Source organism: Schistocerca nitens, chromosome 7 (assembly GCF_023898315.1).
Source record: "Schistocerca nitens isolate TAMUIC-IGC-003100 chromosome 7, iqSchNite1.1, whole genome shotgun sequence".
Classification (NCBI taxonomy): Eukaryota; Metazoa; Arthropoda; class Insecta; order Orthoptera; family Acrididae; genus Schistocerca; species Schistocerca nitens.
The window spans coordinates 123368903-123391977 of record NC_064620.1 but is presented as its reverse complement, the minus strand read 5'-3'; positions in this window follow the sequence as shown (position 1 = coordinate 123391977).

The following is a 23075-nucleotide window of genomic DNA, read 5'->3' as shown; positions in this document are numbered from 1 at the left end:
TCTACCATATCTGTGGGAAGTTCACCTTTGTCAGAAACAGGAAGAAAATTTCAACAGTTGTAAAGAAAGCATCTAAACATTTCTTTAGAGTAGAAATAGGCGACCAACATGAAGAATGGGCACCACATTCTGTTGTGCTACATGTTACTGCAAACTAATTCAGTGGTGGAAAGGTAAAGAGAATTTGGCGTTGTTCACTGTGCCCATGGTGTGGAGAGAGCTCAAGGACCACGTTACTGGTTGTTATTTCTGTCTATCAAAAATTCAGGGTCACACAAACAAAATATTTAAGAGGCACATTATTTAATCAGATCTGCCTTCAGCGAGAATTCCAGTGCAGCATTCTGACAGCCTTCCAGTACCTTCAAGAACTCCAGGTTAAATTCGGAGATACAGTGAACTAAGTAGTACTGAAGAAATCACAAATGATGATCCTTTACATCAGTGCAGAAGTGAGCCATCGCCACATTTGTTAACACAAGCAGACTTAAAATGGTTTAGTACGTGATCTAGGACTAAGTAAACAAAAGGAGCAGCCACTTGGTTCAAGATTACAAGAGTATAATCTACTCCACCAATGGACTAAAATCATTTGCGTTCAGGCACAGAGAACATGCCTTAATTTCCTATTTTGCAAGTGACGGAGCACTGACATTTATAATGACTTTGCTTGCCTAATGAAAGTGCTTAACTTCATCTATATTTTCCAGGAGTGGAGACTTTTCATAGAAGCGTCGAAAACAAGTCTCAAGGGTGTTTTGCTGCATAACGGAAATAAAATACCCTCTGTTCCAGTAGTTTACGCCAGACTGACCAAAGAGAATGACGAATTAGTACAAAGCATAATAAATTCATTACAATACAATGAATACAAATAGAAAATATTTGGAGATTTCAAAGTAATCGCTATGGTACTGAGAATGCAACAAGGCTACACGAAGTATGCTTGTTTTCTTTGCAAGTGGAATAGTCGCGACATAAATTCTCACTGCGTGAAAAAGAAATGGCCTAGGCGGTGATGGAAGGTAGGCGAAGATAATGTACAGCGTGAAAGTCTGGTGGCTCCTGAAGATATACTACTCCCACCGCTTCACATCAAACTTAGCCTAATGAAACAATTCGTAAATGACATGGATCCAACGGGCAGTGGGTTTGCATATCTAGCTACCAGAGCCTCCCGTCTTTCAGCTGAAAAAACAAAGGAAGGTGTATTTGTGGACCCACAAATCAAGGAGCAGCAGAAAGATGCAAATTTTGAAGCACGTTTAACGGACAAAGAAAAGCCAGGAAGGGACTGTTTCAAGATAGTGTCAGAAAACTTCTTCGGAAGAAGAAGAGCTACTACGTACAAAGCAATGATGAATGACGTGATCAAAACATATCAAGATCTGGGGAGCAATATGTCTTCAAAGGTACATATGGTCGACTCTCATCTGGACTACTTCACAGAGAGTTGTAGTGACGTATCGGATGAACTTGGCGAAAGATTGCATGAAGACATTTCTACTAAAGAAAGGCGTTATGAATGGAAGTGGTTACCTTCTATGTTAGCAAATTATTGCTGTAATATCATTCGAGAGAAGAAAGACTCACAATACAAGAGACAAAAGTAATGTGCGTTACAATACAGTGGCTCATTTTTTTGTCAATTATCTGTAATTTCTCATGCCAAATAAATGCTACAAAGAATATACACAAAGATTACTACGTTATATGTTACATCTCACCCTCCATGAATGTGATGCACTTATAACATCATAAACACGTGAATTTGTACATCGAATTTCACCTCATGCTTGCTGCGCTATATCAGAAACAGAAAATTGAAAACTATCCCTGACAGAAAAAAACTGAAAACAGTTTTTAATCCGGCACTTGAAGTACAACTAGGATCACAATGGATTTTTCGGAAACAGAAAATAAGTTTTTTGTTTGTTTGTTGAAACAGTTTAATTTGTACAGTACTGCAAATTCAGAATCTGTAAGCCTTATTACAGAAACTGTAGTTAATATGTAATGGATGTATTAGTGACAATGAAACGAACACCCTTGGCTGCTTACAGGCGTTGACATACGTCAACGGGGACAAATGAAAATGTGTGCCCCGACCGCGCAATCGCGCTATCCTCTGTGTACTCGGTGGCTCAGATGGATAGAGCGTCTGCCATGTAAGCAGAAGATCCCGGGTTCGTGTCCCAGTCGGGTCACATATTTTCATCTGTCCCCGTTGACGTATGTCAACGCCTGTATGCAGCCAAGGGTGTTCGTTTCATTGTCATTTCATTCAAATGAGCAGCTTAGTCACCGATGACATGTCCGAAAGAATAGATACCATCTTAGTAAATAGGATGTAATAGTGTATTTATTTATGACTGTATATAATTGATTATAATCATAAAGGTAATTACTGTAAATTGCTGGATAATGGCCAAGAGAACTTTATTTAAATGTGTTGATAGCAACAATGAAATGGCAATAGCTGTGCCGTTGTTTATCTTGGCATGTGGAGAGTCTCTGTCGTGCTGCAAGCCGAGAGGAGGCAGAGCAGCTTGGGTCTTGAAAGAGGGCGGAAGTGTTTCTTGGGAGCTCCGGCAGACGCGGTGCGGGGCTATGATCGCGCCAGTGTAGGCAGGCGCACCTACCTCGTTAACCCGCGACTGTTAAGAGCACGGTCGGAGCGGACTGGCGGAGGCAGCTGCAATATTGCCAGTTTTGTTTGTTTGCTAATGATCAGTTTCGGACTAAATTTTGCCTCCTCAGTAACTTTTAATTCTTGTATTTCATAACAAAGGCTTGACGGTTTGGAAATTTTGAATATTCACTCACTTAAAGTAATAACTAAAGATACAGCACAGATTAAGAGTGTACAATTTCATTTGTTCTATATTTAGCTTACCAAGTGACTTCCACTGGCTTAGTGCGTATCTCATTGTTCTTATATTAAAAACAAAATCAGTGCTCATTTGCTTAAAGTAAGTTCAGTTAAATCTTTGAGTAGCTAAAAGTAAAGTGCTTGCTTTTTCTCCAAATTTTGCATTACGTTACGCTGAGATTACTGAAAGTCATTTGTACATAACAAAGTTTCAGTTACAATCAGTCATTTATTTAACCAGCAACTTCATTTAACGTTGCTTCAAAAATTTGGGATTTCAGACTGAGTAACTGCAAACTCATTGCGTTGTTATTCATTTATTTTCTCGTGAACTGTTGTGTTGTGGAAAAGCGTGACAACCTCTGTTGCCAAGCCAGTGAGTATTTGCTTAAATTTTTTTGCCATTACCTTTCTTAAGATTGTGGAGGTTCATTGCCCTAGCGGGCTGGCGACCGTTAGATTATCCCCTTTTTTAGCTAATCAGTGTTTTCTTTGTATTATCAGTAATTTTTGTAGTAAATATTACGTGATACCCTTTTCCCCCTGTGTGGTTCGTGAGAGATTGCGCTATATTCCACACAGTTCAAAATAATCATTTAACTTAAGTTCGGAATAGATTCTTCCTTCAGAGGAGTCTGTTGTAGACTTCCCTCCAGCTAACCAGTGTTATTTTACTTCGGTAACAATAGCCCTACCTACTACAAAATTTCATTAGGCATATGCCATTAAGGTCAGTCCCGTAGGCCGATTAGGAAGGGGAAGGTTACAGACTATTGAGAAATTTCCACAATTTGCAGGTAATTGGGGTCAAAACCGAGTAAATCGTAATAACGTTAATGAGCCACTAGGTCACTGATACCAAAATATTCAGAAAATGTCTCTAAACATCCTCCGAAATTTTGTCGCTGGATTTCGAGTTCACTGTGTACCGTTAATGGCTGCCTATATCAAATTATGAAGCAGGACAAATACCAATATTTCTTTCTGTCATTTACAAAAGAATGCCTTACCGTCCGTTTCCAACAAGTTTATAAACGTTCACTGAACTGTATTTTCACGTCCGCAAACTACTTTCACATACAGCCACATATACATTACTATCCCTGTAGCTCACACTCAAGTGATTGGCAGACTTACGATAGAACGACTTACAGAGAGTTTTCTCAACCATTCTAATTTGAGTAGAACGCGGGACAAAGGAACTGCTAAATACTTCCTTGTGAACTCTGATTTTTCTTATCAGGACGATCATTTAACCCTATGTAGGTCGTAGTCAAAAAATATTTCCGCTCTTGGACGGGAAACCTGCTGACTGAAATTTCGTGTAAACATATCGACGCAATCAAATAGGCTTCGTTTTAGTGACTGCCACTTCAATTCGCGTACCATATCTGTGACGCTAACCCCTTTGCGTCGCGATAATACAAAGCGATCCGTCCTCCTTTGAACCTTATCAATTACAACGGTCTACCTTTTGTGGTAACGATGCACAAACGGAGCATCAGTAACACAGAAGAGGATGGAAAAGTGTGTCCTAAGGAGTGATTACAGTAGATATTTTCACAGTTTTCTCCTAAATCCATTCTTTGGATCACATTTCTCACAAAATTTTCCGTGTAGTCCTACAATTAAAATTGTTTGGTATGAATGGAACACAATACTGGTGTGTTTCATTCATAACGCATTAAAATATTCTACCAAGAAACGGCGCTACAGTCGATTAATGCAAAATTGTTTGTAATTGTAAGCTCTACGTACTTTTTTGAATCTACAACCGTAGAATAGTTGATAATTGGAGTGTACCTCAATTTAACCGATTTTCGCAGCACGCATATGGAGTATCTCAGACTTTTTATTATTTGAGGTTTTCGCGCCACGCAGATCTCTTCTCTAAATCTTCTGCAATTCATCTGGATTTTCTGACGGATTCACCAAATGGTAAACGACAGTATCATCTGTAAATAATCTAAGAGGGATAATCTCTTTGTTTTCTAAAACTTTTATGTAGACTAGGAAGGGCGTAAAGACTTCTCTGCGAAACCTCAGTTTTCACTTTGGTTTCACTACATGAGTTCCCGTCAGTTACTATGGACTGTGACATTTCTGACAGCGAATCGCTAACGTGGTCGTACAACTGAGATGATACTCTGTAGGCACGGAATCTGATTCAAATTTGAAATTTGTGGTAAGGTCTTGTGGGACCAAACTGCTGAGGTCATCGGTCCCTAAGCTTACACACTGCTTAATCTAACTTAAACTAACTTACACCAAGGACGACACACACACACACACACACATTCCAGAGGCAGGACTCGAACCTCCGACGGGGAGCCGCGCGGACCGTGACAAGACGCCTCAAACCGCGTGGCTACCCCGCGCGGTGGAAGCTGATTAGAAAGCGCTGTGGAAAGACATTTGGAATCAACTTCAGATCCCCTACAAACAGCAAGCGTTACTGTATGTGAATAAAGAGCCAGTTGTGTTTCAGAAGAACGATATGTTCTGAATTCGTTTTGGTTACATATCAAGAGATCGTTTTCTTCGAGATATTTCATTATACTGGAACACATCAGGTGGTCTAAGGTTCTACCAGGAAAGTATGTCAACGATATGGGTCTACAAATCAGCGATTTTTTCCTATTCCCTTCTTTGAGTATTTGCGATCTCCACAAAGAGAAACGCAATGGAAGTTATGTTCTTATCTTTAGTTATCTTTTTCTCATTCATCATACTCTTTAAACACGCCAGTTGTGTGGCCACACTGTCCGAAATTCCTTTACAATTCGTGAAGGTTCTGTCGTTGCAACTACAAAAAATACGTGTTCTTTTCACTAGAAGCGTTTCGCTTTATTAAGGTGAAGCATCATAAGTGGTCTTCGATTAAATTATTTACATTTTGATTTGCTTTAAAATCGAAAAAATAGTTCGTTAACAATAAGTCGGTTTTTACTTACGGTGATTTCCGCTTGATGTCTCACCTACGTCGGCAAAAGCCGTCTGCCAGCACATCGTTGATGTTTTTCTTCTTTAAACACTTATAGTTGTGATCTAATTTTTGTTGCTCTGCAGCGCTATGCATTTTTTATGTTTAACGCAGCGCACCTTTCCGTACACTACTGTTTTCTGTCTGTTTTTATATTTCTAAGCATGCTCTGTGGTATGTGTTTTGTAGTATTGCCAACATAAGCTTGCCGGCAGTTTGTCTTCGGCTTTTACTCTTTTCCTTTTTTGTTGAGTTTACTGTTCGTGAGTAATTCTAATGGTTAAAATGGCTCTGAGCACTATGGGACTTAACATCTGTGGTCATCAGTCCCCTAGAACTTAGAACTACTTAAACCTAACTAACCTAAGGACATCACACACATCCATGCCCGAGGCAGGATTCGAACCTGCGACCGTAGCGTCCACGCGGTTCCAGACTGAAGCGCCTAGGACCGAACGGCCATGAGTAATTCAATTTCATTTTGTTGCTGTGTGTTGGTGTACTGAGTAAGAGTAACTGTTTTTCAGTCTTAAAGAAAATCAAAATGTAAATAACTTAATTACAGACCATTGATGATGCTGTACCTCAATGAAGCGAAACGCATCTGGTGAAAAAAGCACGTATTTTTTTTGTAGTTACAACGACAGAACGAAACTACACTCAAGAATCTTTAAACACACCCTGTGTTTCTTCGAGATTCGCCCGCAGAAGAAAGCGGCTAATCCTTCACGTTTAGCTTTGTCCCGGTCGGCGCATCAGCCGCAGCTGAACTTGCTGGTCTGTGTGTGAGGTACCGCACCGCTCTCGGAAACTAATTTCGTAATTTCGAGCGGTCGAGGAAGTAGCGGGGGGGGGGGGGGGGTGAATTATGCGGCGACCTGAGCGGCAGTCTGACTGCCGCGCTCTGCCTCTGTTTCTTGCGCCAAGTGGCGAAAGTTTTCCTTTCTCGCCTATTCGGCAGGCGTCGCCGCCGCCACTTAGGGTTGCGGAATTGCAAAGCGGGTGCCGCGCCGCCAGGCGGAAGCGAAGCGCCGCCGAGGCCCTTCTTCGAGGCGTCATCGGCGGCGGCGTCTTCGGCGGGGTGGCGTCTTCTCCGCCCCCGCGTCGCCGCCGCCGCCGCCTAGGTCGCAGTTTCACCGGCGCCGGTGCACGGATCGCGGCCGCCTCCTTCAGCCAATTTTGCGAGGAGGCGGTTTCCGGATCCAAAGCGGAGTTTAATTAAGATCAAACAGGCCGCCGTAATAAGCCGGCGCGGCGCGGCGCTGCACCGGGGGATTGCCTTTAAGAGGGCCTCCTCCGCCCCACCCCCTCCTCCCGTGGCGCACCCTTTGGCGCTGTTGCCATTGTCGGGCATCGATTCCTCTGACTGCGCGCCCGCACGTTGCAGGTCTCGGTGCCGTCCACGATGTTTCTGTCTGGTTAGAGTCGCAGCTAGTGACGACGACGGAAGGCCTCGATAGTGGGCTGCAATCTTTTCACCAGCATCTGAGGTGGAAGTACGCTACACCAGTATGTGATGATTCAGGGAATGGAGTATTCAGCCACGACACACTGAAAGAAAACGTTGTTCTTCTTTTCGCCGCGTCGAATTGGAACTTTCTAAAGCTAAGAGTGGACACGAAATAAGTTAGCTAGTAACCGCGCAGACTACAGGGCACGATAGTGGGCAATGGTACAGGCGGGGGTCCCTTGAAAACGGCTGCTGCGTGCTAGGGGAGATGCAGTTCGGCAGCTCACGCTATAACGTGTTTTAGTCGTGAGGAAAACGACTGTATATTTAAGCCAGTGAACATTCCTGGCTGATTGTTAGATCTACATGACTACTCTGCAATTCACATTTAAGTGCTTGGCAGAGGGTTCATCGAACCACAATCATACTATCTCTCTACCATTCCACTCCCGAACAGCACGCGGGAGAAACGAACGAACACCTAAACCTTTCTGTTCGAGCTCTGATTTCTCATATATTTTCGCATTCGGAAGAGAAAGTTGGTGACTGAAATTTCGTAAATACATCTCGCCGCGACGAAAAACGTCTTTGCTTTAATGACTTCCATCCCAACTCGCGTATCATATCTGCCACACTCTCTCCCCTATTACGTGATAATACAAAACGAGCTGCCATTTTTTGCACCCTTTCGATGTCCTCCGTCAATCCCACCTGGTAAGGATCCCACACCGCGCAGCAATATTCTAACAAACGACTGTAGTGTAAGCTGTCTCTTTAGTGGACTTGTTGCATCTTCTAAGTGTCCTGCCAATGAAACGCAACCTTTGGCTCGCCTTCCCCACAATATTATCTATGTGGTCTTTCCAACTGAAGTTGTTCGTAATTTTAACACCCAGGTACTTAGTTGAATTGACAGCCTTGAGAATTGTACTGTTTATCGAGTAATCGAATTCCAACGGATTTCTTTTGGAACTCATGTGGATCACCTCACACTTTTCTTTATTTAGCGTCAACTGCCACCTGACACACTATACAGCAATATTTTCTCAATCGCTTTGCAACTGATACTGGTCTTCGGATGACCTTACTAGACGGTAAATTACAGCATCATCTGCGAACAACCCAAGAGAACTGCTCAGATTGTCACCCAGGTCATTTATATAGATCAGGAACAGCAGAGGTCCCAGGACGCTTCCCTGGGGAGCACCTGCTATCACTTCAGATTTACTCGATGATTTGCTGTCTGTTACTACGAACTGCGACCTTCCTGACAGGAAATCACGAATCCAGTCGCACAACTGAGACGATACCCCATAGGCCCGCAGTTTGATTAGAAGTCGCTAAATATGTAATACTATTTTCTGCATTCGGAGGGGTGAAACTCACTTGATAGATGAACTCCGGTATTGTGTGCGTTCCATTCATACCAAACAGTTTTGATTGTAAGCACCACACGGAAAATTTTGTGTGGCTAGACTGAAATTCATTGGAAGAATCCTAAGGAAATTCAATCCGAAAACAAAGTAGGTTGCATTACACTTGTTCGCCCACTGCTTGAATATTGCTCACCAGTTTGGGATCCGTACTAGATAGGATTGATACAAGAGATCATTTAGTAATCGCCAAAGCGTTACGGAGATGATAGATAAACTCCAGTGGAAGACTCTGCAGGAGAGACGCTCAGTGAAGTTTCGAGAACATACCTTCACCGAGGAGTGAAGCAGTATATTGCTCCCTCCTACGTATATCTCGCGAAGAGACCATGAGGATAAAATCAGAGAGATTACAGCCCACACAGGCATACCGACAATCTTTCTTTCCACGAACAACACGAGACTGGAATAGAAGGGAGAATCGATAGAGGTATTCAAAGTACCCTCCGCCACACACCGTCAGGTGGCTTGCGGTGTATGTATGTAGATGTAGATATTGAAATATACAGTTATTGAACTGTATGAGAAAAATGTAAATTAGTTACCAACTGCGACGTGGACACACTTTATTCAACATGTAAACGTTACTACTGATATTTATATTTATGTTATGACGCGTTCGATATGCCTGCTATCATTATCGATGATGTGGCGCAGACGTGTAGCGGAATTCTGCATGACCCACTGAAGCGTCGGAACATCGGTACTGCATATGACCTCCTGAATGGCTGTTTTCACCTCAGCAACCGTTTCGGAATTATTGCTGTCACCTTGCCTTTAATACAGCCCCACAAAAAGGAGAAAGGAGTCGCATGTATTCAGATCCGAAGAAGAAGGCGGCCATTCGAGGCTCATGCCAGGGGCCACTGGGTACCCCAAAGCATGGATGGGTTCCCCAAAGTACTCTTCCAGGACATCGAACACTCTGCTGCTTCGACTGAGTCGAGCTCCGTCTTGCATGAACGATACCTTGTCGAAATCAGGTCACTGTGGATAATGGGGATGACTTCCTTCCAAAAACTTGACATACCGTTCGGTAGACACCGTGTCGCACCGATTATTCCGTGACTGGACGCTGCACACAACCACAGTCACCCGCTGAGGGTGAAGAGGCTACTCGATAGCCAAATCCGGATTCTCAGTCCCCCAAATGTGCCAATTTTGCTTATTGACAAACCTATCCAAATGAAAGTGGGCTTCGTCATTAAACCAAACCATGCATGTGCATACTAATTCCATGATGCCCCGCGTCTAACCGTGCAGTTTGAACGTCCTAACCCAAACCGGTCAGAAGTTATGACGTTTTTATTTCATATAGTTTAATAATTGTCACCATGTAAATACAAGTACCGGTACTTTTAAACTCAGTTATTTATGAGAAACAGGAACGGACTACCTATAGAAAGAAAATGATTGGTTCATATTACTTCTAATCATTTAGTGTTTCTCATCAGTTTTCAAATGACAAGACAGATTAGGTGGCATTGATATATGAGTGGCCTCCAATAAGTAATGCAACGCATTTTTGGCCTTAGCCAATTTCGCTTCAAAAATGTTAAATTCTTTGTGGGAAATTCTGGAATATTCCTGTTTCAACCCATATAGTTTCTGGAAATTTCGATAGCAGGCAGCGCTATACGTAGCCTAGAAAATGGCTTCTGTAACGAAGGTGCGTTTCAAACAGAGAGCTGTCAATGAATTTCATTTGACGAAAAACCAGAGCATCACAGATGTTCATAGGCGCTTGCAGAACGTCTACAGAGACCTGGCAGTGAACAAAATCACGATGAGTCGTTGGACGATGAACCTGTCAACATCGCAAACATCACCGATCCCCCGCGTGGCGGCTGCCGCAAACAGCTGTGATACATGCACTGCTGGAACGTGCAGACACCCTCAACTGAGGTGATCGACGGTTCGCAATCAAACACGTCGCCGCACAACTGAACGTCTCTGCTAGCTGTGCTGATACACTCGTCCACCAGTTGGGATACTGAAACCTGTGTGTCGGCTGTGTTCCTCACCGTCTAACAGAAGACAGGGGTTCTTCACTTCGAACCGGAAACAAAACGACAATCCATGAAGTGGTGTCACACCACCACTACTGGGTAGAAAAATTTGAAAGCCGCACGCTCAGTTGGTAAAATCATGTCTTCTAGGACTCTGAAATGGTCATAAGTCGTGCATAAGTCTGCGAACCCAAGTGAAGCTCACGAAGCGTCATTGGACTGCTATTACTCATCCACCCTACAACACAGAACTGTATGGTGCAATGAAGGGTGCACTCCGCGGGAAGAAGTACATGGATGATGGGGAGGTTATCGATGCAGATAGACGTTGGCTCCGGCGTCGAACAGTAGAGTGGTACAATGTGGGCTCACAGGCCCGCCAGTGAAGTGGTTCAAAAATGGTTCAAATGGCTCTGAGCACTATGGGACATAACTACTGAGGTCATCAGTCCCTTAGAACTTATAACTACTTAAACCTAACTAAGGACACCACACACATCCATGTCCGAGGCAGGATTCGAACCTGCGACCGTAGCGGTCGCGCGGTTACAGACTGTAGCGCCTAGAACCGCTCGGCCACCCCGGTCGGCCGCCAGTGAAGTGGCATGAGGCCATCGCATTGAACGGAGATTATGTCGAAGAACAAGATTTTCTAGCCAAAAAAGTGGGGAATAACATGGTGTATTGGAAACGTGCATAAAAACGAACCGCTTTTAGAAACGAACATTTGTTGCGTTACTCATTGTTACTGAACGCCCGATGTACTAATAAAACAAAATAAAACGATTATTAATCTCCTTATGGTTTCGCTAATATAACATATAATGCACAGGCCATACGGAGAACAGGTGTGGCTAGATAAATGGAAGTGCATCAGTTCCAATAACTGGACGGCCAAGGCTCATATATTCCGACAGAACCAAGAACAGTTGCTTCGATTGTCACATTATAAATAAATAGGTGTTAATAGAGCAAGCAACGAGAACCAAAGTAACCAATCCAATGTTTTCGTGATCAGTTCTAGGATAATAAACGTTTGGATACTAGTAACAATTTAGGTTGCCGAAATTGCTATGAATGAAAAATGGCGTTTGGGGATCACCTTCTCAGATTGAACAACGTCTAACTGAACGTAATACACAACTCAGAAGGCAGCGCTTACCACCAAGAAGCTGTTCCCCATCAGGAGCTGATTTCTTCTGAGTCCTACTGGAGTGGTCGGGAGACTGCTAACACCACAGTCTTGCAACCACTTCTCTCGACCTTCGTACTTCAGGCTCTAACACCCGAAATAATGTTACTAGAATTAGGCTCTGCGTAAGAAAACGCATTATGCACCTCACAGCCAACCGCGTTGTAGCATCGTCCAACCCGACGAGACAAAGTCTACAGCTCATATCCCATTTAAGCGATATTTTAGAGAGCAGCCAGTGGGACAGAGAGAGGACTCGTCATCCTCTCCGAAGGAGATTTCACTTTACATGAGTGGAACTCCCCCATACAATGACAACAGAGGGAGAGAGATGGAGAGAATGACCGTGGGAGAAGATAGATAGTTTTACAACAAACTGTTCTGGCGCAAAGTTGGTGGAGAATGTGGGTCCTTAAACAGTTTCCTGTTGTGATACTTGCTTCGGAGCCTGGCAGGCTGTTCCTCCTTCAGCTGCTTACACCGTGACTGTGTACGATTATCCTCTCCAGGTCCTCCACATCGCACCATCCGAGAAGAACCCATTAGAGAAGGGGTGTAACTGAAGGTTGGTGTCTCACTTCTACATCGCCAGACAGCTGTAAAAGGCTTTTGATTTTCAAAGCTGCCTCATACCGTCTACGTACTCGTAGAAACTCTCATTGTCAAAGAGCAACTTCCCATGGTGTGACAGCAGCCACAACGACCCTTCCGCCTACTCAGAGAGCATTCGAGCGGTTGAGATGTGTCTTACATGATGGATGTGTTCATCCTTCATAGGGGCTCACCACTCACAGCTTAGTCTCATGGCTGAAGCCAAAACCTAACATTACACTTCCTAGTTAATAATTTATTCTCCTAGAAAACTAAACTCCTCCCGAACAGGCCATGAAAGCCCAACGGTACTGACCGGCCGCAGTGCTATCCTCATAGGCTTCACTGGATGCCGATATGGAGGGGCATGAACTCAGCGCTTTGCTCTCCCGGGCGCATGTCAGTTTACGAGACCGGAGCTGCTACTTCTCAATCAAGAAGCTCCTCAGTTTGCCTCATAAGGGCTGAGTGCAGCCCGCTTGCCAACAGCGCTCGGCAGATCGGACGGTCACCCATCCAAGTGCTAGCCCAGCAGGACAGCACTTAACTTCTGTGATCTGACGGGAACCATCTGCAGCATCGTCGACAGGATTAACTGCTGACCTTTGGTACAGAGCCGAGTGGAGGGTCTGAATCAGAGGCTGAGACGGTTCTGCGACCGTGTGGGCTGCAGATTTCTCGACTTGCTCCATAGGGTGGCGGGGTTTGGGGTTTCGCTGGATAGGTCAGGAGTCCACTACACACAGCAGGCGGCTACACGGGTAGCAGGGGTTGTGTTGCGTGGACCGGGCGGTTTCTCAGTTAGATGGCCTCGGGCAAGTACAGAAAGGGCAACAGCCTCAAAGGGTGCGGGGCAAAGACAGGATATGCGGGGACCAAGCAGCAACCGGTATTGTAATTGTAAACTGTCGAAGCTACGTTGGTAAAGTATCGGAACTTCAAGCGCTGATAGAAAGCACCTAAGCTGAAGTCATTATAGGTACGAAAAGCTGGCTGAAGCCAGAGATAAATTCTGCCGAAATTTTTACAAAGGCACAGACGGTGTTTAGAAAGGATAGATTGCATGTAACCGGTGGTGGCGTGTTTTTCGATGTTAGTAGTAGTTTATCCTGTAAATAATAATAATAATGTCGTGTGACTAGGGCCTTCCCGTCGGTTAGACCTTTGGCCTGGTGCAAGTCTTTCGATTTGACGCCACTTCGGCGACTTGCGCGTCGATGGTGATGAAATGATGATGATTAGGACAAAACAACACCCAGTCCCTGAGCGGAGAGAATCTCCGACCCAGTCTGGAATCGGACCCGGGCCCTTAGGATTGATATTCTGTCACGCTGACCACTCAGCTACCGGGGGCGGTATCCTGTAGTGAAATAGAAGTGGATAGTTCCTGTGAATTATTACGGGTGGAGGTTATACTCAACAACCGAGCTAGGTTAATAATTGGCTCCTTTCACCGACCTCCCGACTCAGTAGAATTAGTGGCAGAACAACTGAGAGAAAATCTGGAACAATTTCATATAAATTTCCTCAGCATGTTATAGTCTTAGGTGGAGATTTCAATTTACCAGATGTAGACTGGGACACTCAGATTTTTATGACGGGTGGTAGGGACAGAGCATCGAGTGACATTATACTGAGTGCACTATCCGAAAATTTCCTCGAGCAATTAAACAGGGAACCGACTCGTGGAGAAAACATCTTGGACATACTGATAACAAACAGACCCGAACTTTTCGACTGTGTAAGCGCAGAACAGGGAATCAGTGATCATAAGGCCATTACAGCACCCCTGAATATGGAAGTAAATAGGAATATAAACAAAAGGGAGGAAGGTTTATCTGTTTAGCAAGAGTAATAGGAGGCAGATTTCAGACTACCTAACAGATCAAAACGAAAATTTCTGTTCCGACACTGACAATGTTGAGTGTTTATGGAAAAACTTCAAGGCAATCGTAAAATGCGTTTTAGACAGGTACGTGCCGAGTAAAATTGTGAGGGACGGGAAAAACCCACCGTGGTTCACAACAAAGTTAGGAAACTATTGCGAAAGCAAAGAGAGCGTCACTGCAAATTTAAACGCAGCCAAAACCTCTCAGACAAACTGAAGCTAAACGATGTCAAAGTTAGCGTAATGAGGGCTATGCGTGAAGCGTTCAGTGAATTCGAAAGTAAAATTCTATGCACCGACTTGACAGAAAATCCTAGGAAGTTCTGATCTTACGTTAAGTCAGTTAGTGGATCTAAACAGCATATCCAGACACTCTGGGATGATAATGGCATTGAAACAGGTGATGACACGCGTAAAGCTGAAATACGAAACACCTTTTTCCAAAGCTGTTTCACAGAGGAAGACGGCACTGCAGTTCCTTCTCTAAATCCTCGCACGAACGAAAAAATGGCTGACATCGAAATAAGTGTTCAAGGAATAGAAAAGCAACTGAAATCACTCAACAAAGTCCACTGGGCCTGACGGGATACCAATTCGATTCTACACAGAATACGCGAAAGAACTTGCCCCCCTTCTAACAGCCCTGTACCGCAAGTCTCTAGAGGAACGGAAGGTTCCAAATGATTGGAAAAGAGCACAGGTAGTTCCAGTTTTGAAGAAGGGTCGTCGAGCATATAGGCCTACATCTCTGACATCGATCTGTTGTAGAATTTTAGAACATGTTTTTTGCTCACGTATCATTTCATTTCTGGAAACCCAGAATCTACTCTGTAGAAATCAACATGGATTCCGGAAACTGCGATCGTGTGAGACCCAACTCGCTTTACTTGTTCATGAGACCCAGAAAATATTAGATACAGGCTCCCAGGTAGATGACATTTTCCTTCACTTCCGGAAGGCGTTCGATACAGTTCCGCACTGTCGCCTGATAGACAAAATAAGAGCCTACGGAATATCAGGCCAGCTGTGTGGCTGGATTGAAGAGTTTTTAGCAAACAGAACACAGCATGTTGTTCTCAATAGAGGAGCGTTATGGGACCATTGCTTTTCACAATGCATATAAATGACCTAGTAGATAGTGTCGTAAGTTCCATGCGGCTTTTCCGGGATGATGATGTAGTATACACAGAAGTTGCAGCATTGGAAAATTGCGGCGAAATGCAGGATGATCTGCAGCGGATAGGCGCTTGGTGCAGGGAGTGGTAACTGACCCTTAACATAGACAAATGTAATGTATTGCGTATACATAGAAAGAAGAATCCTTTATTGTATGATTATATGATAGCGGAACAAACACTGGTAGCAGTTACTTCTGTAAAACATCTGGGAGTATGCGTACGGAACGATTTGAAGTGGAATGATCATATAAAATTAATTGTTGGTACGGCAGGTGGCAAGTTGAAATTCATTGGAAGAGTCCTTAGAAAATGTAGCCCATCAACACAGGAAGTGGCTTTCAAAACACTCGCCGGCCGAAGTGGCCGTGCGGTTAAAGGCGCTGCAGTCTGGAACCGCAAGGCCGCTACGGTCGCAGGTTCGAATCCTGCCTCGGGCATGGATGTTTGTGATGTCCTTAGGTTAGTTAGGTTTAACTAGTTCTAAGTTCTAGTGGACTAATGACCTCAGAAGTTGAGTCCCATAGTGCTCAGAGCCATTTGAACCATTTTTTTTTTCAAAACACTCGTTCGACCTATACTTGAGTATTGCTCATCAGTGTGGGACCCGTACCGGGTCGGGTTGACAGAGGAGATAGAGAAGATCCAAAGAAGAGCGGCACGTTTCGTCACAGGGTTATTTGGTAATCGTGATAGCGCTACGGAGATGTTTAACAAAGTGGTAGACTCTGCAAGAGAGGCGCTCTGCATCGCGGTGTAGCTTGCTGTACAGGTTTCGAGAGGGTGCGTTTCTGGATGAGGTATCGAATATATTACTTCCCCTTACTTATACCTCCGGAGGAGATCACGAATGTAAAATTAGAGAGGTTCGAGAGCGCACGGAGGCTTTGCGGCAGTCGTTCTTCCCGCGAACCATACGCGACTGGAACAGGAAAGGGAGGGAATGACAGTGGCACGTAAAGTGCGCTCCACCACACATCGTTGGGTGGCTTGCGGAGTATAAATGTAGATGTAGATGTAGATGTACCACTGCGGCAAGGACGATGGCAATTTATTCTCTTACATCGAGTAACAATACTGCTCATACTCAGCCTAGTAAAGGATGGAACGAGGAATTCTCACACCCTGACCTTCTGCAACTGCTTCTGTTAATTATCATTGGTTTGTCCACTCTCCTATTAGAGGAACGGATAATAAAGACGAAGCATGATTAGTGGTTGTTCTCAACTCATTGTTACGACTCAACTGACAATTAGCAGAACCGTTTCAGCGGTAGGGAGAGGGTGGTGTCATCATGTTCGGCCAGCTCGCGGTAGGGGATTTGAGGTTCGGCAACTGAAGCCTTGACTCAAAATGCTTCTCACAGAGCTTCTAAGCTAGAGATAGGTAGTCTACAGGATCTTATTGACAGGTTAAGTCAGTAAATCTTACAATTTGATCAGTTCAGACGTTCACAATCAATAGTGCCTGATTTGAGCGCCAAAAAAAGAAAATCATCACATCATTATCTCAGATGGAAGCTCTTTATGGATGAAACCCATAGTGTAACAGCTAACAGAGAAATGAAGACGCAGTGCCTGGCAGAGAATGCGTTTCTGCCCAGGTGCCACTTTAATCTGTATTAGCTCCAGGTTCTCTGTCTTAGTCGGGAGCAACTATCATAACTGCTGAAGCAGTGGAGTACTAAAGTATCTGCCTGTAACGCAATGTTGGAAATCGATGTCAGTGATGAAAGAACACCAGTATCTCTGCAGTCTCTTAGCGGCGTCTACTTACTTACATGGACCATTAATGTTGTGGCCCCTATCGTGTCTAAGTTTGTTGTTGAACATTTAGAATTATACTGCTTCTCTGAAGCTTAGAATGGTGCGTGAGACAGTTTTATTGGCATAAATCATATTTTATATTAGTTTCTGAGTCTGTGCTCAACAATCGCTGAACTTCCAAATTCTCGATTTTAGATGTGCCATTAGTGGAGTGTCTGACCGATATTACTTCTATGTTCTTCAGTCCGCAGACTGGTTTAATTCAGCCTTTAATGCTGTTCTCTTCATCTGGGCATAGCTACTGCAACATACGTTTATTTAAACCGCTTTCTGTAGCTGGGCGTTGATATCTACTTACAATTTTACCCGCTCCACCTCTCAGATCCCTCACATTACCATATTAACAATTGATCGATGTCTAAGGATGTGTCGAGTCCATGCAAGTTGTGCCAGAAAATTCTTTTTTTCCTGAGGTCGATGCGATGCCTCTTGTTTGTAGTTCGATTTAAAAATATAGATCACTAACATTCTTCTATAACATGACATTTCAAAAGCATCCCTTCCTGCTAGCATTAGGTATCCTCCATGTATTTGTTGGTACTAACTGCAAAATATAATACACACAATCTGCTACCGGTACACACACACAACACACACACTCTCTCACACACACAAACGCACACACACACAGGTGTCTCACCTAACTCTGCCACCTCAAAGATCTCTGGAACATCAATAGATATTCAAAAACGGCTTTCACCAGGAGCTGAGAAAACCAAATACTATGCGAAATTTTAAAACGTAAACAAACACTATTTTCAATACAAAATTGTGGGTTTTTGAATGGACTCCCCATATTATTTCCTATGCAATCAATAGCACGAAAAATCACAAAAATAATGGCGTTGGTTGCATCGCAATACATCAATTTCATCCTGAGAAATTGCGAAGCGAAGCTGACGCTTGAAATAAATGAAGCGCACAGCTAGCGCACGTCCTTAGACTCAAGCGTGCAACTTACGCTGCCGGTGATCGTTATGTGATTGACGTACTACGTCAGTGTAGTGTTAATGTATGGTGTGGTATTGTATGACAACATATCACTGGCCCATACTTCATTGATGGCACTCCTAAAGGGGGATAGTTTAGCCCCTTCTTGAGTTGTACCTTATTGAACAGGTCCACTTCCTATAATGTCTCAAATAATGCGGTATTAGAATGATGGCTGTCTTGCGAATAACTTTTATTGTTGCGAAATGACAACTAGAAGTACAATTACTGGTAACACACTTGGTTTCACGTTTCTAAACCTCATAAGTTCTGAAATGTGTGGCTTGTAAGGGATAGCAACGGCGTCAGAGTTTCTGACGTAATGCATCGCATGTAGTACTGTGCTCAGAGAAGGGTTTGCCTGCACTGGCGCCTGTATCCCGCCGTAAGCATACCAATATCACCATGGCACGCTCTGCCTTCAGTGTACAAGTGTCTCCTAATCTGGTCTGCTGAACTGCTCTCATACTGTAACGTAATTCACATACGTTGCCACATTAAAACCTGTTTTCTTGTGGTCTGTTACATTTTCCGTCATCTTGTCGATATGCTGGCCTTCAGTAATGAAGAAAAACTAGGTAGTATTTTAATTTATGGCGAATGTCACAGAAATGCAACAGCATCTGTGAGACTGTATGCTGAGCGCTACCCAGATCGGCGGTGTCCGTCACGTAGAACCATCTGCAAGACACTCACGGAAACAGGAAGCTGGGCTCCCACAAAACGTCGACGTTCAACGCCAGCGACTGGCAATGGAAACGAAATTGCAGTTCTGGCTGCTGCAGCGCACAATCCTCAGGTAGGTGTACGAGAAATTGCACGAGGTGTAGGAATAAGCCACAGTAGTGTGTGCAGAATCTTGCATCGGTAACGGATTCATCCGTTCCATATATCAATGCACCAAGAACTTTACGGAAATAACTTTGTATCCCGCATCGCATTCTGTCGTTTTGCATTTCAGCAGTTGCAAGGTAATCCAGTATTCCGAAGCAATACGTTGTTTAAGGACGAGGCTTCATTTACAAATCATGGTAATGTGAATCAGCGGAACATGCACTACTGGTCCGTGCAAAATCCCCACTGGATTCACCAAGTAGCTCATCAACGACAGTGGAGTGTCAATGTTTTTGTTGCTGTATCATTCCTATCTGTATTGTAGGTTCCTATTTTTACCGAGGTACATTGCATGGACAGCGATATGCATCATTTCTTCAACACACACAAGCGCTCCTCATGGAGAATCTAGGATTGGAAACTCGTCTATCAATGTGGTTCCAACACGGCAGATGTCCCGCACACAATGCAAAAGTTGACAGAGACGTTCTAGATGCGACATTTCCAAATAGGTGGATGGGGCAGGGAGGTACTGTGCGATGGCCAGCACGGTCCCCCGACTTAACGCCATTAGACTTCTTTCTCTGGGGTGCGGTGACAGACAGGGTATATCAAGAACCCCCGACGACTGTAGAGGATTTGCAACATCGTACTACTGCGGCGTGTGCCGCAATATCTGTAGAAACTCTACAATCTGTTTAACACTCGCTCGTTACCCGTCTGCTAACGTGTATTGATGCCAACGGAGAGCACTTCGAACATATGTTGACGTGACAGTTCCATTGGTCAAGATGTGGGCGTATTTTCTATGCTGGATGTAATGCACAACAATACAGTTTCTGCGGTTGAAAGGTCACTAGTAAATGTTTTTAGCAAAGTGACTTCAAGTGTATTATCTCTAATTTTAGTTCTAGTTGTCATTTCGGTAGAATAAACATACGTTTACAATTTGAAAAACGTAACTTTGCGTTGGACGTGTTACTTGTTTATTTTTGCGGACTGTGCACACCTTCCCACTGTGTGAGCACCTGACACACAGCGTGAGGTGCACGCTTGAGTCTCAGGACGTGCGGTTGCTCTGCGCTTCGTTTAAAATGGTTCACATGGCTCTGAGCACTATGGGACTTAACATCTGAGGTCAACTTAGAACTACTTAAACCTAACTAACCTAAGGACATCACACACATCTATGCCCGAGGCAGGATTCGAACCTGCGACCGTAGCGGTCGTGTCGTTCCAGACTGAAGCGCCTAGAACCGCTCGGCCACTAACGCTTCGTTTATTTCAAGCGTTAACTTCGCTTCGCAATTCTCGGAATGTAATTGACGTCGTGTGATGCAACCAACGCCATTATTTTTGTGATTTATCATGTTATTGATTGCATACGGAGTAATAGGGTTGTCCATTTAAAAATACACAAGTTTGTGTTGAAAATAGTATTTGTTTACGTTTTAAAATTTCACATAGTATTTTGCTTCCTAAGCCCCAGCCGTACGTTCATGCAGGTGGAAACCGGTTTTGAATATCTATTGTTGTTCCAGAGATATCTGAGGTGGCAGAGTTAGATGAGATACCCTGTATAAATACTATCTGCCACCGGTACACACACACACACACACACACACACACATACCAGTGTGCCAGTGGCAGATGTTGGAACTAACCACGTAATGGCAATACGGTATTCGCCAATATTGCACAAATTGAATATAAGCCTTTCCCTCAACTTGAACTTCATGAGAAAAGAAGTTATTACTGTTGATAGAGTAACGGCGGTACACATCACATAAGCAGTAATAAAACGATATGTTTACTAGAATTGACCTGAAAATCGCTGTTCCTGCTTGTTTGAAGGGCACATTCCACAAATATTAATACGATGTGACAAATATAATCAACTAAGAACAGTTCCACTGTGCAGTATTTCAAAACTTACAAATTATTTTTCTCTCAAAGTAGCCTTTCTGTTTCATTGATCTTTGTAAGAACGGTCATGAAAATTTTATGGTGTGTCCTATGTACTTTTTAGCTTTTCAAAGTTGTTCGATGATTCAATGTTACACGTATGTTGTTATAAGCTTTTTTTATTATTTTAACCGTCGTAGATATTAAAGTCTGACAGCTAGCTGTTTACTCAAAGATACTTATGTCGTCTGCAGATCGTCTATCTATGGAACTGTTATTGATGACGATGACGCTTGGATTGTGGGGCCCTCAACCGCGCGGTTATCAGCGCCCGTACAAATTCCCAACCTTTGCTCAGTCCAATCTCGCCACTTGCATGAATGATGATGAAATGATGAGGACAACACAATCACGCACTTATCTCGAGGCCTGTGAAAATACCTGACCCCGCCGGGAATCGAAACCAGGACCCCGTGCTCGGAAAGCGAAAACGCGACCGCAAGACCACGAGCTGTGGACGGAACTGTTATTGCCGTCTGTGGTGTTTTGGTAACTGTTACCGCTATATAAAATTTGAGTAATTTTTATTAAAGCTCTGTGTGCTTGAAATCGGTTTGTTCACTTAGTATTTCCTGGTAGTAGCCCTTAGTGTGTATGTGTATTTCAAATTCCTACAAAATGACCTAGACCTTCTGGGATTTTGTGTGGGACACGCAGTGCATTTTCAGTGTTGTTCAAATGGCTCTGAGCACTATGGTACTTAACATCTGAGGTCATCAGTCCCCTAGAACTTAGAACTAGTTAAACCTAACTAACCTAAGGACATCACACACATCCATGCCCGAGGCAGGATTCGAACCTGCGACCGTAGCGGTTGCGCGGTTCCAGACTGAAGCGCCTAGAACCTCTCGGCCATAGCGGCCGGCTTTCAATGTTGTCAACTTCGTCTTTCTCATTTATGATGTCTGTAAAGAAGGTGGACTGGTTGTTGTTTGTTTCTCTCGTGTTTTCTCTGAATCTGAGGTTGAAAGTTCTTCCCGTCTCTCCTAGATAAAATTATGTTCAAGTACTTCGGTTAATTTTGTAAATACCTGGGTTTAAGTTTTCCGGGAATGTGATTTTTTCCCGAACATAGTTTTGCGCTAGTATAATTTGTTGTTTTGAAGGCTAATTTCACGTTTGTATTTTATTAGGGTGTTTATTTTATAGTTTTTTATATTTTATACTTATGTATTACATACCAGGTGATCAGAAAGTCAGTTTAAATCTGAAAAATGAATAAATCACGGAATAATGTAGAGAGAGGTACAATTGACACACATGCTTGGAGTGACTTGGGGTTTTATTAGACCCAAAAGAATACAAATGTTAAAAATATGTCCGACAGATGGCGCTTCATCTGATCAGAATAGCAATAATTAGCATAACAAAGTAAGACAAAGCAAAGATGATGTTCTTTACAGGAAATACTCAATATGTCCACCATCATTCATCAACAATAGCTGTAGTAGAGGAATAATGTTGTGAACAGCACTGTAAAGCACGTCCGGAGTGACATTGGCGTCGGATGTTGTCTTTCAGCATCCCTAGAGATGTTGGTCGATCACGATACACTTGCGACTTCAGGTAACCCCAAAGCCAATAATCGCACGAACTGAGGTCTGGGGACCTGGGAGGTCAAGCACGACGAACGTTGCGGCTGAGCTCACGATCATCACCAAACGACGCGCGCAAGAGACCTTTGACGCGGCTAGCAATATGGGGTGGAGCGCCATCCTGTATAAACATCGTACGTTCCAACAGGTGTTTATCGGCCAGGCTGGCGATGATGCGGTTCTGTAACATATCGGCGTACCTCTCACCCGTCACGGTAGCAGTTACAAAACCAGAATCACGCATTTCCTCGAAAAAAAAGGGCCGATAACGG